Genomic DNA, 18753 nt, shown 5'->3' with positions numbered 1-18753 from the left:
GAAACCACAATAGGAAGTACTGCAGAAATGCCAAATCCAAAATGGTGACACGCACGGGCTACGCCGCACCGGATGGCTCCCGGCGTGATCGTGCTGCTAACGCCCGAATGAGGAGATCTGAGCCGAATGAGGAGATCTGAGCATGGCGTCACAAACAAGCAAGGAAGGTCCTCGAGGAGCCACAGGTGAGATTGCGCATGCAGAGGCAGGCACGTGCTGAGTTTGAAAAATGTGGAAGAGAATGGCAGTTTAAGCGTCTTGAAAATACGGTGAATAAAAACTTTGGAAATGTCTCTCCAACAGCCACAAACTCCTCGTAGACTGCCCGGATGCTCCCCATGCATACGCAGGACAAACATGAAATGAATAGTTCACTGCCACTTCAAACCCGAGGTACATATGCAGGGAGCGGGCGCAGTCTGTAATAAGCAACGTTGAGGGCAGGACAAGATAGCAGGCAGGGAGACACAGCGGTAGATTTGACAAAGGAAAGTCCCACTTTGATGAATAAAACGAGTGTCCCCTCAATAGCATCCTGATCAGACACATGCATGCTTACACAACTGATCCAAAGTCAACATAGATGCAGCATCAAGAGAAACTTCCAATTCTTTCAATAAAGTACTTAAGAACGACGAAAGCACCAATCAAAGCAGGTTTTTAAAGACAGCAGTACTTCTCTTGTGCACAAAAAGTAGCACACGATGATCTTTTTACCAACATGCCAATCGGGGCACAAACGCAGGCAACCACAGATTACCTTATATGAAGAGGTACTGTATACATTTGATGTAGCTCCTAAAACGTGTATTGAAGCTCTGTAGACATATGTTGTAGTGTAGGATCATCTGTACGACATATGAAGCGTTGAGACAGGCTGTGTGAACAGCATGAACAGACTTTAGGAACGCTGTAGGAACAGCAATAACAGACCTTTAGAGATACTGAAGACACTTGAGCTGCGTAGAAACTAGAACTGGCGCTATTGCGTTGAGGGCGACCGGTGGGAGGTCACTGGTGGGGCTGATATGTGCCAGTTGTTGAGTTAACGCAGTTGTAGTTACAAGAGTTGCTTTATCTTGAGAGTAGGTACTCCAGACTTGAAGATGAAGGTTTCAGAGGTAGCAGACGCAGGTTCTTTAGTTCAACTCGTCGCCAATAAATTGTAGTAATCAGGCCCACATCCAAGAAGTAGTTTCAAGTAGATTTATTAAGGTTGGTTACAAGATGTAGGTTAGATGTAAATAAGCCCCACCAGGAGCAGCCAGCCAGGCGCTCAGCCCATCTCCAACTGTGAGTTCCCACTCCCAACATTCCATCTTACATCATTCAGGAAGCATTCCACTGGCACATCATGAACCATAAGACCAGGATACTACAGTTGGGTAGAAAAGTCCACTACTAGTTGGTCACAGACGTTGAGCACTTGAATGTATGTAGATTCAGTCCGGAGTGGAGTGCAACCTTTATTTCAACGTGCATTCTCTGTGATCGTAATTAAGAAAGGCTGGTCAGTAAGGAGATCCACAAGTGATACATTTAAGACATTTAAGTAGTGAACTCTTGCTTTCTGCCATTGGATAAGACATCTACATTTTTGTGATGAGCTAGTTTGAGGTGTATTCACAAAGTTAGTCTTCTTGCAGTGAGAAGGGTGCTAATCCCTGTGTTTTCATCAGGTCTTCTGTTTTTAGGTAAGGGTAAAGAGAGCACAAAAATACCTGGTAGCACTGCTTTAATATCTCTTCTTCCAGAGGAATGTGCATTTGGAGACATAGCTTTTCACTAATGTCACAACAAGAATCAAGGTGTACCCAACTAAAAGGAAAGGGCAGGCTGGAGCTCCTGGACAGTAGTAACAGACAGGGTTAGGAGCATGCATTTTCAGTTATTTCGAAAAATAAGCCCAGTCAGCATTGGGGCTCAATGAGATATTCTTGACTAAGTTACAAAGCAGGTTTTTAAAGACAGCAGTACTTCTCTTGTGCACAAAAAGTAGCACACGATGATCTTTTTACCAACATGCCAATCGGGGCACAAACGCAGGCAACCATAGATTACCTTATATGCAGAGTTTTTAATTACTTTACAATACCATGACAAATAACAAACCAGAATTTTTAAATTTCTGGATGGGGAGGGGGATGGCTCAGCTGAACATTTGAGCTGCTATGGTATATTATATCATTGCATTAGGGAGCTTCAGATTGTCCCTGTGCCATTTCGCAAGTTGAAACTTCATAGATGGTTTTCCTCAAACTGTTACCAAAAACACATTGATTTGTTAAAAGCTGTCAACATGGGTACCGCAGGATGCCAACCATGTTCATAAATGTCAGGTGGCCTATAAGAAGGCACTTGCAAGTAGGAAAAAGGCAATTAGAGATGATGCATGCAAGTCTTTACAAGCTTCCAGTTTCCTGAAAGACACTCAAGCATTCTGGCAGGTGTTCAATCATCTGTACTTAAGCAACTCCACAGAGACTGACTTTGAATCTGTGATTCTGCCTGACACCTGGGTAGACCATTTACCACGATATCCCTCCCTCAGATAAATTACCTACTTCTAGGGGAAAAGGCACTATGAGACAACAGAAGGGACTTGATGTGGAGACGTGTGTAATAACTGCCACATATATGTGCCGATAAGGTAAAGATTCAGCCCGGATTAGCCCCTGCCGATTTATTTAAAGAAAGCATTACATTATGGACACTGCTCTAAACAAATGTCTTGAATAATTTTTGTAATGCAGGCCTTCTGAAATCTTGGTCATATGCTACAGTAGCACTCATCTTTAAAAAGGGAAGTATATGTGACCCAAAATGTTGTCACCCTATATCACTCATTAACTCAACCCCATAAATGAATGACAGGATATTATAAAACGTTTAGAAGTTTGGGCCCTTGATAATAATATTATTTCAGACCTGCAGTTTGGCTAACATGCTGGTCTAGGCTCAGCCATGCAATGCCTTACTCTTTACTTGCTGATAAATATATACTCAGTAGCCAAGTCTGGGAGTGTTTACTGACTTGAGATCAGCAGTTGACCACACGAATCACTCAAAGCTTTGGAATATTATGACTGGCATGAAGGTGGAGGCTAACTTTGTGAGTATTTTAAGAGAGCTGCATGACAAGGTAACTGCTAATGTGAGTTATAGCACTAAGGGTGAGACAACAGCACTGTTTTACCTAGCTAAGGGAGTATGGGTTGTATGCTGGCCCCATTTTTGTTCACTCTTTAAATGAATGGCCCAGTCCCTGCATTATTCCATGTGGATAATGCAGTGTTATTTGCCAGGGTCCCGCTTGTGCTTCTGAAATTGCTTGACCAATTAGAATCTTTATGAAAGATCTTAAGTTATCAGTGAATCAATCAAAGAACACATATAATGGTGTATGGCCCAAAGAGGATGGAAATAAGTCCTTTGTGGTAAATACACCTAAAATCATCCCTGTTTCAACCTTTCCATGTCTGGGGTCCTATTTCATGATACCTGCACCTAGAAGCCACTGGGATCTATTATGACACCAAGTGTTGGGCCAATATTTAAGTCTTCATCATCTTTAGGCCTCAAGCCTCTTTAAGAGTTGGTGGAGGTTTATCAACAAAAATTTCTATCAATTTACACCTCTGAGTTATGGGGAATTAAGGATTACCTTGACATTCAAAGAATTGAGAATTGGGTCCTTTAAAGACTTTTGGCAGTCCCCCAGAGTACTGCAACCTACATATGTCACGTAGAATTAGGACTTGTTTACATTTTACATTTTATTAAACTCTGCCTGCTCCTTAGTTGGCTGTCTATTAGGACTAAGCCACAAACTGTTTTCATCATACAGTATAGTCGGATTGTATGAAACTAGACAAGGCAATGAAGATCCCAAGGGTAACCTACAGTAAAAACGGTAGTTACAGTCTGTATTGCAAACCTGCTTACCTTCTTGCAAACAAACATTAAAGGCCTGCTTTATGGCCTGTTGTGGAAATAATGTGGACCACACTGAAAGCGTCAACATAGGGTATCATACTATAGGCATTTAAAATGCAGACCGGGTATGGAATTGCTTCTCTTGTGTTCTTCTAACGACCGTCATAGATCTCTACTCACTAGATTGAGGGTGAACACACTGCGCTTTATGGCTGCCTTCCCTGAACCAATTTCTTATGCCACTGGTCAGGTATTGTGCCCATGCAATACTTGCTCTTCTTAGACCACACTATATTTATTTTCTTTTGTATATGTTATCTACATGTTAGGGAACGTTTTTTTAATATGATTTTTGAGGAAGACGAACTTTAGACATTATTGGCAAGCCATGCTTCATGTGCATTCTGTGCTTTCAATTTATATTTGCCTGGCGGTAGCTAAGTATATCCAGTGCGCAATGAAACAGGGAAAGAATCTGAGTTAATCTGTTGTTCGTCAGCCAGTTGTACTTATTGCACTTTAGTCATAATATGATTCTGTTATTATGATTTAGCAGTCACATTTATTCTGATGTATTTCCTATTTATTTTTTAGATCGTTTTCCTAATGTTAGATTTTACTGTTCGCCTATTGTATGTTTTATCCTCTTTTTTAAAACACTTGGGGCCTCATGTAGGTAGCGAAATACCGGTCGGTAACGGCCGATTTTCGGTAAATATGCCGTTACCGACCGGTATTCAGACAAGTGAGATGTAGGAGTCCAAAAACCACTTTTCGGTAAATATGAGGCGGTAAATACCGATTCATAGTTACCGAATTCCAAAATACCGATTCATGTTTACCGAATACATAATTAACGAATCGGTAAATATGAAGTGGTAAATATGAAGTGGTAAAAATTTAAAATGACATGTAGGAGCAGGCGGTAATTAAGAAATCCAGGAAAATCGGTAAATAAGAGTCGGTAATTAACACGGATTGAAAGCAGGTGGTAACCATCAACAATGCACATAAGCAATCCCAAAATGCAACAGCGTGGACAACATGGCCGCCATGTACGTCATTGCAAGGCGCCTACGTCTACAGGCAGCAGGACTGAGGGTGTGGCGACGGGAGGAACAAATCTACAGACAGCGCATCACACTATTACAGCTGACTGATGCAGAGATACATGAGAGGTACAGGCTACACCCCGAAACCATCATGGACCTGATAAGGGACCTGCACCCACTCCTGGACCAGCCAACAAGAAGGGCGCACGCCATACCACCACATGTGCAGGTGCTCTGCAGCCTACATCTACTGGCATCCGGCAGTTATCAGGTGGTGATAGCTGCGGTGGGTGGTGTATCCCAGAGTTGCCTGTCCCGTTTCTTCAGGAAGTTCCTGGATGCCATGATGCAGAGAATGCACCACTACATAAGCTTCCCAAACACACAGGCTGCACTGCAGAAAACAAAAACAGACTTTTATCACATGGCACAGTTCCCCCATGTCATCGGCTGTATTGATGGTACACACATCCCAATCTGTCCACCAGCTGATACAGAGCACATCTACAGGAACAGGAAGTCCACCCACTCCATCAATGTGCAGGTGATCTGTGATGCAGGGAACATCATCACAGATATTGTTGCAAAGTTTCCTGGGAGCACCCACGACTCTTACATCTTCCAGAATAGTGGGATCTACACACGACTGAGTGCCAGCGAATTCGGAGAGGGATACCTGCTGGGTAAGTAACAGTGACGCCCCTTGAAACCTGCAAATCAGAGTGTATAGAGGCATGTAACTGATGGTTCCCTCTTACTCATCCAGGCGACAGTGCATATGCATGCCGTTCATTCATCCTCACTCCCTACCTACACCCAGCAACCCAGAGTGAGAGACGATACAACGTGGCCGACAAAACAACACGCAATGTGGTGGAGCGCACGTTTGGACTACTGAAGAGCAGGTTCCGCTGCCTCCACAAGAGCGGAGGCGCACGCCAGTACAAACCCATCACCTGCTGCAAGATTATTGCCACTTGTGCAATGCTGCACAACCTTGCCACGAAAAAAGGTACAGATGTGGAACTAACATATTTTGAGGACAACGAGGATGAGTCAGGCCAGCCAGAGAGCAGCGCAGCTAGAGTGCCAACTGCAATCGATGGGAGAGAGAGACGGGCAGAGATCACATGCAACTATTTCTGAGTAAGTGAGGGGACACAGCGAGTTGTGAGAAGTCATGACGTAGTTTAATGTGGCACCACGCCATGAACACATGAACACATGAACAGGCCAATCTGGCAATATACCATCTATACAAGGAGTATGTCCAGGGTTACGTCACCCAATGGGAAGTGGCTAAGCAGGGCCACATCAATGTTTGCGCATACGCGCTGCAGTGGTGGATTGCACGGCCTGTGCATCCTCACTAGAGCCAACCCCAAGCCGCCTGCTGCTCCTGCGTGCTTCTGGGACGGGGGGTGTGATGCTGCTGCTGGTGTCGATGCGCTCCGCAGCATCCCCTGCAGCAGTTGTCGACGCCTGACTAGTCAATAGTGCACTTGTCACCTGCACCATCCCCCGAGACAGGTCGCTGCAGCACTGTGTTAGGCCCTCCTGCATCGTCACAGAGCGCCGGCAAAGTAGGGAAGTCGCAGTTGCCAGACGGTTGAGTGCCCTGCTGGTAGTGTCCCTTCTCTGGCGTTCCCGGCGCCGTGCTTCGATGTCAGCATCTAATTTGCTGCACAACTGCTGGATTGACTGGGACATGTCCCGAATGCCCGCAGCCATGCCGCCAATGTTTGTGTCCATGTTGACTAAGCTTGTCTTCATCACCCGCATGTGCCTCTGGACCGACATAACTGCCTTTGATTGCAGGCGCTGTTGCTTCAACATTTGGCCCTCGAGCCCCAAGAAGACACCATGGCCGTCAGTGGGTGCTGGTGGACTCTGGACACGCGACCTGCGGCGCCCTCTTGCTCCCGTCTGTGCTGCCTGTGAGGTGTGGGGCACAGTGGGATGGCTCCCTTCCTGGTGCCCGGTGCGGTCTTCTGGGCCCATGCTGTCGTCTGACGAGGTGTCGAAGGCTCGTAGCCTGGCTGCTGGACGCCTCCTCATTCTCACACCTGCAAGCGGAGATGTGGCCGGTGATTCGAACATGAGTGGCGATGCTGGCTGTGGTTGTGGTGATGCTGGCTCTCGGTGAGGTGATGCTGGCTCTGTGTGCGGCGAGGCTGGCTGTGTTGGTGGTGCGGCTGCCAGTGGGCCTGCTCCCTGGTCTGAACTCGTGCTGGCTAGAGGTGATTTTTGTGGCAGGTGTGCCGTCTCCCCTGCAGCATGCCCTGTACTGCATGATGTCACATCTGTGGACAGAAAAACAACATTGGCTCAGTGTCCCCGAAGGGCTGCATTGCAAGCGTCACAATAAATCATTTCACATTCCAATCTGTCCTCTGTCTCCTTGTGCCTCGAGTGCGTGACATGCCCTGTTGCCCTGTGACATTTACGTCATGGTTAGTGTTGCCCTGACTACATCTCCCGGAATGCATTGCCTGTCTGCACTGACACGTGTGGACTGCAGTGTGATTCTCGTTTCACAATGGGGGATGTGGGATAGGGGTAGGGGGGGCTACATTGCTGTGCTTTCGTCTTACCTTGGTGTGTTGCGGCTCTGGCAGAGCTGTCGGCGTCCCCAAGACCCACGACGCTCTCTTGCTCGATTGTGGCCGCCACCAGCTCCTCCAGTTCGGTGAGGGCAGGTGCCCTGTTGGTTCCACCTCCGGTCTGGCTGGCCTCCTTCTGGATGTCGCCCATCTTCCTCTTGGTCACAATCCTCAGGTCATACCAGCGCTTTTTGAGGACCTCAATGTCCCTGTGGGTCACTCCCACAGCATTGACCTGCGCCTGGATGGCCAGCCATATGTTGCACTTTTCGGCCTCAGGCACTTGCAGGGATTGCCTCCCAAACAGCTTCTGGTGCTGCTTCACCACCTCCTCCACCAGCACCTGGAGTTCCTTGGGGCTGAATTTGAGCTTCCTCCTCCTTTCCCCTCCGTCTTTCTGTGTTCTCTGGCTGGACATGCTGTTCGTTTCCCGCTCGCACATGCAACTGCTCCCTGCCTCTCCTCTGCACTCCAAGCCTCTCCAGGGTCGGCTAATTATGTACACCTGCCTGGGTGTGGCCACGTCGGCTAATTGTGTACACCTGCCTGGGTGTGGGCAGTTCCTGGTTGGGTGGGCTGTCGTTGCACAGGATTAGCTGTTTCGTCAAGTCATGTGCTGTTATTTACCGAATCCGTACATACCGATTCGGTATTTTCCGATTCGGTGGATACCACCTCGGTCTTTTCCGAATCGGTAGATACCACCTCGGTATTTTCCGATTCGGTAATTATCACCTCGGTATTTACCGATTCGGTGAATTCCGATTCGTATTTACCGAATGTTACCGAATCGGTAACTGTTACCGAATTTTTACCTACATATAACTTACCGATTCTAATTTACCGATTCGGTACGGCTCGGTATTTAAGAACCGGTAAAATTTATTTACCTACATGAGGCCCTTGGGGCCTCATGTAGGTAGCGAAATACCGGTCGGTAACGGCCGATTTTCGGTAAATATGCCGTTACCGACCGGTATTCAGACAAGTGAGATGTAGGAGTCCAAAAACCACTTTTCGGTAAATATGAGGCGGTAAATACCGATTCATAGTTACCGAATTCCAAAATACCGATTCATGTTTACCGAATACATAATTAACGAATCGGTAAATATGAAGTGGTAAATATGAAGTGGTAAAAATTTAAAATGACATGTAGGAGCAGGCGGTAATTAAGAAATCCAGGAAAATCGGTAAATAAGAGTCGGTAATTAACACGGATTGAAAGCAGGTGGTAACCATCAACAATGCACATAAGCAATCCCAAAATGCAACAGCGTGGACAACATGGCCGCCATGTACGTCATTGCAAGGCGCCTACGTCTACAGGCAGCAGGACTGAGGGTGTGGCGACGGGAGGAACAAATCTACAGACAGCGCATCACACTATTACAGCTGACTGATGCAGAGATACATGAGAGGTACAGGCTACACCCCGAAACCATCATGGACCTGATAAGGGACCTGCACCCACTCCTGGACCATCCAACAAGAAGGGCGCACGCCATACCACCACATGTGCAGGTGCTCTGCAGCCTACATCTACTGGCATCCGGCAGTTATCAGGTGGTGATAGCTGCGGTGGGTGGGGTATCCCAGAGTTGCCTGTCCCGTTTCTTCAGGAAGTTCCTGGATGCCATGATGCAGAGAATGCACCACTACATAAGCTTCCCAAACACACAGGCTGCACTGCAGAAAACAAAAACAGACTTTTATCACATGGCACAGTTCCCCCATGTCATCGGCTGTATTGATGGTACACACATCCCAATCTGTCCACCAGCTGATACAGAGCACATCTACAGGAACAGGAAGTCCACCCACTCCATCAATGTGCAGGTGATCTGTGATGCAGGGAACATCATCACAGATATTGTTGCAAAGTTTCCTGGGAGCACCCACGACTCTTACATCTTCCAGAATAGTGGGATCTACACACGACTGAGTGCCGGCGAATTCGGAGAGGGATACCTGCTGGGTAAGTAACAGTGACGCCCCTTGAAACCTGCAAATCAGAGTGTATAGAGGCATGTAACTGATGGTTCCCTCTTACTCATCCAGGCGACAGTGCATATGCATGCCGTTCATTCATCCTCACTCCCTACCTACACCCAGCAACCCAGAGTGAGAGACGATACAACGTGGCCCACAAAACAACACGCAATGTGGTGGAGCGCACGTTTGGACTACTGAAGAGCAGGTTCCGCTGCCTCCACAAGAGCGGAGGCGCACGCCAGTACAAACCCATCACCTGCTGCAAGATTATTGCCACTTGTGCAATGCTGCACAACCTTGCCACGAAAAAAGGTACAGATGTGGAACTAACATATTTTGAGGACAACGAGGATGAGTCAGGCCAGCCAGAGGGCAGCGCAGCTAGAGTGCCAACTGCAATCGATGGGAGAGAGAGACGGGCAGAGATCACATGCAACTATTTCTGAGTAAGTGAGGGGACACAGCGAGTTGTGAGAAGTCATGACGTAGTTTAATGTGGCACCACGCCATGAACACATGAACAGGCCAATCTGGCAATATACCATCTATACAAGGAGTATGTCCAGGGTTACGTCACCCAATGGGAAGTGGCTAAGCAGGGCCACATCAATGTTTGCGCATACGCGCTGCAGTGGTGGATTGCACGGCCTGTGCATCCTCACTAGAGCCAACCCCAAGCCGCCTGCTGCTCCTGCGTGCTTCTGGGACGGGGGGTGTGATGCTGCTGCTGGTGTCGATGCGCTCCGCAGCATCCCCTGCAGCAGTTGTCGACGCCTGACTAGTCAATAGCACCCCTAGTGCACTTGTCACCTGCACCATCCCCCGAGACAGGTCGCTGCAGCACTGTGTTAGGCCCTCCTGCATCGTCACAGAGCGCCGGCAAAGTAGGGAAGTCGCAGTTGCCAGACGGTTGAGTGCCCTGCTGGTAGTGTCCCTTCTCTGGCGTTCCCGGCGCCGTGCTTCGATGTCAGCATCTAATTTGCTGCACAACTGCTGGATTGACTGGGACATGTCCCGAATGCCCGCAGCCATGCCGCCAATGTTTGTGTCCATGTTGACTAAGCTTGTCTTCATCACCCGCATGTGCCTCTGGACTGACATAACTGCCTTTGATTGCAGGCGCTGTTGCTTCAACATTTGGCCCTCGAGCCCCAAGAAGACACCATGGCCGTCAGTGGGTGCTGGTGGACTCTGGACACGCGACCTGCGGCGCCCTCTTGCTCCCGTCTGTGCTGCCTGTGAGGTGTGGGGCACAGTGGGATGGCTCCCTTCCTGGTGCCCGGTGCGGTCTTCTGGGCCCATGCTGTCGTCTGACGAGGTGTCGAAGGCTCGTAGCCTGGCTGCTGGACGCCTCCTCATTCTCACACCTGCAAGCGGAGATGTGGCCGGTGATTCGAACATGAGTGGCGATGCTGGCTGTGGTTGTGGTGATGCTGGCTCTCGGTGAGGTGATGCTGGCTCTGTGTGCGGCGAGGCTGGCTGTGTTGGTGGTGCGGCTGCCAGTGGGCCTGCTCCCTGGTCTGAACTCGTGCTGGCTAGAGGTGATTTTTGTGGCAGGTGTGCCGTCTCCCCTGCAGCATGCCCTGTACTGCATGATGTCACATCTGTGGACAGAAAAACAACATTGGCTCAGTGTCCCCGAAGGGCTGCATTGCAAGCGTCACAATAAATCATTTCACATTCCAATCTGTCCTCTGTCTCCTTGTGCCTCGAGTGCGTGACATGCCCTGTTGCCCTGTGACATTTACGTCATGGTTAGTGTTGCCCTGACTACATCTCCCGGAATGCATTGCCTGTCTGCACTGACACGTGTGGACTGCAGTGTGATTCTCGTTTCACAATGGGGGATGTGGGATAGGGGTAGGGGGGGCTACATTGCTGTGTTTTCGTCTTACCTTGGTGTGTTGCGGCTCTGGCAGAGCTGTCGGCGTCCCCAAGACCCACGACGCTCTCTTGCTCGATTGTGGCCGCCACCAGCTCCTCCAGTTCGGTGAGGGCAGGTGCCCTGTTGGTTCCACCTCCGGTCTGGCTGGCCTCCTTCTGGATGTCGCCCATCTTCCTCTTGGTCACAATCCTCAGGTCATACCAGCGCTTTTTGAGGACCTCAATGTCCCTGTGGGTCACTCCCACAGCATTGACCTGCGCCTGGATGGCCAGCCATATGTTGCGCTTTTCGGCCTCAGGCACTTGCAGGGATTGCCTCCCAAACAGCTTCTGGTGCTGCTTCACCACCTCCTCCACCAGCACCTGGAGTTCCTTGGGGCTGAATTTGAGCTTCCTCCTCCTTTTCCCTCCGTCTTTCTGTGTTCTCTGGCTGGACATGCTGTTCGTTTCCCGCTCGCACATGCAACTGCTCCCTGCCTCTCCTCTGCACTCCAAGCCTCTCCAGGGTCGGCTAATTATGTACACCTGCCTGGGTGTGGCCACGTCGGCTAATTGTGTACACCTGCCTGGGTGTGGGCAGTTCCTGGTTGGGTGGGCTGTCGTTGCACAGGATTAGCTGTTTCGTCAAGTCATGTGCTGTTATTTACCGAATCCGTACATACCGATTCGGTATTTTCCGATTCGGTGAATACCACCTCGGTCTTTTCCGAATCGGTAGATACCACCTCGGTATTTTCCGATTCGGTAATTATCACCTCGGTATTTACCGATTCGGTGAATTCCGATTCGTATTTACCGAATGTTACCGAATCGGTAACTGTTACCGAATTTTTACCTACATATAACTTACCGATTCTAATTTACCGATTCGGTACGGCTCGGTATTTAAGAACCGGTAAAATTTATTTACCTACATGAGGCCCTTGATGTGAAATGTTTGTATCATGTTTACATCTTTGCTTTTTTTATGGCCTAAATATTGCTAAATAAACAATAATTAGGTTTCCGAAAAGTGGTTTGTTGATCAGCAAACATATATATTTTTGATTTTATCATGAATTGTTAGTTTTACAGTAAAAATCTTGCATATTTGTTTTAACCTGCCCACTAATCTCATGCATTAAAATACTCTGGCCCTAATTACAATGTCAGTTGGATTAGGTCAGCGGTTCCGAACACCGTATTACAAAGCGACAATGCACAAGCTGTGGCCGCAAACTCCCATTTCCCTATGGAAAATGGCCACAGCACAAGCTCCCATAGAAAAATGGGAGTCACTGTAAATCCCTGCACCTCATGGTGCCTGCCACATGGAGCAGGGATTTACAGGGGGCACCCCCAGCTGGAGGTTGCAGAGACATGGGGCCCTGATAGGGGGCCCCAAAGTTGCTTTCCGACAGGGGTTTCATGCCGGAAAGTCCAACATGAAAGGTTTGTCAGAAACCAACATCATAATCCCTTAAGGGATTATGTGCAGTCTCCAACTGTGCCTCCTGGAGCCCATCGGAAGCCTGTCGGTCTGACCGGCTGGTTTAAACTCCAACCGCCTACATTGTAATTACGCGGTCAGACTTTAAATGATGAATGTATGTCAGAAAGCCTGCGACCGGCAGTCAATGACTTTCCGACCGATGTCCTAATCAGCCCCTTTTTGTTTAGAAATGTTTAAAATTGGGTGGGATTACCCAGTGGGTTTGAACTCACCAGGGCTATTGGACACTATTGACGTTTTCTCTTAATATTGTAATTAACTCACGTACATGTATACAATAGATTTATTATAACACATGCAATGTGAATTAAAATATATATTTGCAATTTATACTAAAAAGTAAACACTGCATAACAATATAATTATTCATCTATTTACTTCACTATTATAAATAAAATATGCAAATGTATATCAATATTATTATTTTTAACATATTAAAACAAATAGTAAATACTTTTTCAAAAATAATAATATATAAAATATGCGATGAAATATTGTCCAAATATTTTAAAACCATCCAAAATAATGACATATGTTGAAACCTAACTACAATACACATTTACAAAAACAAAAAATAAAATACCATTCTAATACATTTACCTACCAAAATTGGGGAAAATGCCTTCTTGGCAGATCAAATTATGCATTTTAACTCCAATGTAACATGCACGGGGGAAAGTCCATACATTTGGAGAGTCAGCTTTAACATTCTAACTCCAGTCTAGCAAACATTGGAGAAGGGCTTATATTGGGGGGGAGGGAAATCACATTTACTATTCTCACTCGAGTCGAATAAACTTTGGGAAAAAATATATACAATTGGCAGAGTCACTTTTACTATTCTCACTTCAACCAATGAACACTAGAGAATGAGTATTCATGGAGGACCAGAGACCAGATTTACTATTCTAACACTCCAATGTAACAAACTTGGAGAAAGAGCAAACATTGGTGTTCTTCATGGTTAACCACATTATCACCGGGTGAAAGCCGAGTATCTCATTCATAGAGTACAGGGTACAATACTAAAAATGTCTTATATTTTGTATTCTTATCTTGTGGATAATCAGCCGGAGTTGACATTTTTCCCCTCTACTGGAAAAAGTAATTCTTTTTTGCTGGCTGTAATATCTTCCAAGCCTACTAGTATTTGCAAAAACATGCGATAATAGGTCTTGGTGCTTTGTTCCTCTCCATGTTGTGGGCTTGCATTCTGGAGTTCTTTGGGATTCTGGGGGATTTAAATGTAGTATCTAAAAACTCCTGCAGAAAGCCTATCAGAAATGTCATCATACTATCTCATTCAGCTTTGTGAAAAATGTGAATATTTTCTCATCTACGTCTGTCCTCCCAGTGAATGATCTACTTTTGGAGATTCCTGATAGAGTGGCTCCAGTCAGAAATTGAAACTATGTATGCTTTCCTTTATTTAGTTGTTTGTCAGTAATAGCCAGTGTTTTTTTTAATGATTTTACCTCTGAATACCCTGATATAATTTTGAACATTAGAGCAGTTGATTATTTGACTGTCAAGTCAACAGTTTTATGCTTTGTAGATGGGACAGTAGAGGTTCCAGAGTAACCGGCCTCACTGTCTTTGATTGGATTATGTGCACCTTCTGTTTGCTGGACAGTGCTTCATAAAAGAGCAGTCATCTAGAAGATCTAGGTTCTGAGATGGATTTATTGAGTGACAACTGGGGGAGGATCACTACTACAGTGTTCATCCTACTTTCTCACTCCTGTATGCCTCGAAGGGAGCTTCAAACAGTTTTGTTGTAAGTGAAAGCAAAATTACTATCCACTCACAGTTTAGTAGTCCCAGTACTCTAGAGGGTACTACTGATATGGAACTAACTTAGTATAGCTGTATGTTTCTCAGAGATTCCTATATTTTGGACAGTGAACTGGTGAAGTGTGTAGTTTGGAATACAGCTTAAGCATAGATAATTGTTCATACACACACATGATGTTCATTCTTTGTCGTCTACTAGGACTACAGGAGAGCATTTTTCCTTTAATAATCATAAGCGGTTCAATCCCAGGGCAGAAGATTCCTATTTATGAGGCTCCCATTTTCATTGAATCACTTAATGACTTGCTTATTTTGGTGTGTCACGTAACAGACATGGAATATTTCAGCATTTCCTCTTATATTCAATCAGAGATTATCCTTTGCTGCACAAAGTAGCATGGGGAGGACCAACACCAAACACCTCCCTTCTGTGAGACCTCACTCCTCCAGGCCCTTCACCACCAGCCACAGTGATTTACTCCATTCAGGGCTCCCTCAAGATAAGCCCGCTACAGGAGCAGCTAGTATGTTGAAAGGCTACAGCACTTCCAAGGGCTGTTTCTTCATCATTACAGCCCAAGCTCCAAAGTCAAATTGTGCCCATTCACTTGCAGATCAAGATTCCTGAATCTGAAGTCCCCTATTCAAGCCAGTGCATAGTAAAATCAGAGCAGAGTGAGCCTTACAACTTTGCAGCCATCTTGAAAGTCACTCTGAGAAAGTCATCCTTTTTGCCCTGATCACACCTATTTGTTGACTGAGACAGGTGGTTACTGACTGTGCTGGTACCCTGGGCCTTGATAACCGGGCCCAGGGCAAGCACCCTGTTCAAAATGTGTATGGTAATTAGGTGTAATTACAATTGGTATGATAACCTGCCTAAAAGGCAGGAAGGGAGCTTGGTAGCCAAATTGGTATCCAAAGGGCAAAAAATAGTGAGGACAGGAACCAGGCCCACTCCTGCTTCCTACACCCCTAGTCGAAATGGAGCCCCCTGTAATTGAATTAGCAGAGGGGCTGGAAGGACAGTGTTAGGGAAAGTTAGCCACACCTGAAGGATGGGTTAGCCATACCTTAAGCTCCAGGGGATTTTCTCCATTTTGATATTTGTGGAACAGTGCTTTCTGGGACAAGAAAGTGTCACACTTCAGGGGAAGTTCTCATCACAAAGGGTGGCACCCTGATCTACATTGGTGAGTGGTACGCCCCTTCTTGCCAGCCCAGAAGCCTAGATTCCTGCCTGGAAGAAAGAAGAAGAAGAAGGACTGCCCTGCTGAACCATTGGTCTGCACCAAGAGGACTGCACTCTTAAGGACTGCACCTGCTGCACACTTTGGACTTCACCAAAGGAAGGACTTTGCTTTGCTCTAAAAGTTTAAGGAGTGGGCTTCCTGAAAGCAACAGATTTAAAGAGCTCCACCTGCATCATCTCCATCAAGAGGAACCCAGCTGACCAACTTCACTTGGACTTTGAAGTATTTGGCAGGGTGCATTGTGGATCCTAAAGTCCCAACCTCCCAAGGAGCAACTTAGAAATTATGTAAACGTGGATTGGTGTTGTGAATACTTCAAGACCCCAAAAGTACCTTCTGAAAGAAGATCCAGAACCATTTGGAGAATTTTCATCGAAAAGCTTCATAAGTTGACACGTCGGCGAAAGGCAAGCCAGCGATGTTGAACCATGACTTGGCCATACATCCAGGTTTGCACCACTGAATCTCTGGAGCTTTTCACCATCAACGTGACCTCCAGGAATTCACCTAGTCTTCCCTCTGAAGCAAGCCACCATCGGCAACTCACACCCCGGCTTACCAAGGAGCCTCCATTGACATTGAGAGAAAAAGCTCCAAAATAGTGACCAAGGGCATGATTATGAGTTCAGCATTCCATCAGACCGCCGAACCCTTGGTGGCAGGCCCTCAACCACCATGCTGTTGGTTCACCCATGGTATTACAAATACGGAGATGGGATCGCCACAGGACCACCACAACTGCCTGGCCAAGCATATTAGGAGTTTCCTCACCCCCCATTTCCTCAGGTCCATGTGGTGCCGGCAGGGAGGCACATGTTGTGACCCCCTGTGTGCAGTCAATCCCTTTCTTGCATGGCATGTACTTTACAGTCGATGCTGTGCAGGAACGGGCTGAGATGCTCCAATTGTGGTGCCTTTTCAATAGGCACCGCCGTGGGGACACCAAAGTACTGCTCACCAGACCACAAGGTTGCTCGCAATCTGGCAGCCAGCTAGCTGTCGAACTCAGCAGTCTAGGAATGGGGCGCTGGCAAGGCAGCCCACTCCAAGACCACCAAACTCGTAATTAAGCCCTAAGTCACAAAGTAAAAACTTGACCGGGCCCGATTGCTCATTGTATCAGACCCATGCTGCATCACGGTAAGCCTGAAACTCAGACTTTGTCCCGGTTAAGTGTAACCATATGTCCCATGGTGGCACTTTTTGCTTTTAGGCACTAGAATGCATTTAATTCATATCTCTGGTTCTCTACATTGAATTTTATTGTTTTGGTGTCTTTTTAATTATTCAAATATTTCCTATTTTTATAAATTGTTTTGGGATTTTGATTGTGTGTCATGTCTTACTGGTATTTGTATTTTTAAATGCTTTACACACCTGTCTACTAAGTTAAGCCTATATGCTAGTCAGCCAAGCTACCAAGGGTTGAGCAAGGATTAATTTATTGAGACGCAACTGGACCTTATTTGTGACTGTGCTGGTATTACTATCTGTAGGTACATACCTGCACCTAATAGTAAACCACCTTCCAACAATCACTAAGCCGCTCTTCCTCACCATGTCATTTTGTTTTATTTCTGGGGAATAGTAATTTCATAACTAGTCTGTCATGTTGATTTTGCATGCATTTTATGTAGATACTGCATTCCTACCTTACCATTATATAAACATAATCTCACACAAGTCTAGCAATCAGACTGGTTTAGTTTAGATTTTAAAAAACATACTTCTACCTTGGATAGCAGCACAATAATTGTAATAATATTTTTTCATTCACTGATGTTAATGATTTAGTACTAGTGGGTTTGTTTTTCATAAAATGCTATTTGTGCTTGCTTTTGCACTATTGCAGATTCTGAGCTGAAGGGAAAAATGCCCTTAACTACTTGTGCAACTGCCCCATTCTTGACTTTTTCCCTTGTTCCTGAAAGCTCCCTGCTCTTTTGCTTTTTTTGCCACAGCTTATTGGGTCATGATTCTGCGGAAATGACTTCTCAAACTATGTACTTTTGCTATATTGATTATGATCACTGAAAAATGCATTGTGAACATTTGTCGCTAATATTTCAAATTAGCTTTACGATAATTACGGTGGATGCAAGATAAACAATGGATGCTGCCCACAAGGCAAACCAGGACATCCACTACTTCTTCCAACTCTGTTATCTTTTTTTACAGGGATGTCTGAAGGGAATTAACATGGTTTCCAATTCCAGCCACAGCAGCACCATGGAAAGTGTACCTGCACTTCTGCTTGTATTTTGTTGCCTGCAATGCATTCAGAGAAAAGGACTGTTACATTCTCTTTTATTGTATGTTGAGTCTTTAAATGCTTGTAGAACTGTTAAGCATTCTAGATTCTGGTCAGATGACTGGTAACTTCTGACTTGACGAGCTGAATTTCTCTTGCTCTCTGAATTAAACTACAATTTTTTATAATATATTTTTTCCTGGATTTTTTTAATTCAACAAGGACCTTCATTGAAACATCTTTTATGGTGGAAAACTGACCTAGACTGAGTGACTTATTGAGCACACTTGCTCTCTGCCTCCTCTTTTGTTATTTTGATCTTTATTGACACCACTTCTTTGGCGGAATTCCAACACCCAACTGACTTGTGAGCTAGCCAAATTGAAATAATTCAATATGTCTTAGAGCAAGTCATTTGTGTCGGTGTGGCTTGTACTTGTTATGGGCAAGACTGTGGGCTCTCTCATTCATTATTAAGGCTTGCCCCTCTGAA

General features: G+C 46.0%; 1 long non-coding RNA gene across 1 annotated transcript; it reads left to right on the top strand.

Moving 5' to 3' along the window:
* Positions 1-48: 48 nt before the first annotated feature.
* LOC146821127 (uncharacterized) lies at positions 49-18450 on the top strand. The gene is made up of 2 exons (XR_014963112.1): positions 49-185; positions 18188-18450. It is a non-coding gene; the product is annotated as an uncharacterized LOC146821127 (long non-coding RNA).
* Positions 18451-18753: the final 303 nt, after the last annotated feature.

This window comes from Triturus cristatus, chromosome 6 (genome assembly GCF_964204655.1).
Source record: "Triturus cristatus chromosome 6, aTriCri1.1, whole genome shotgun sequence".
NCBI lineage: Eukaryota > Metazoa > Chordata > Amphibia > Caudata > Salamandridae > Triturus > Triturus cristatus.
Note: the sequence above shows the minus strand (reverse complement) of the source record. Positions and strands in the feature narration are given on the sequence as shown.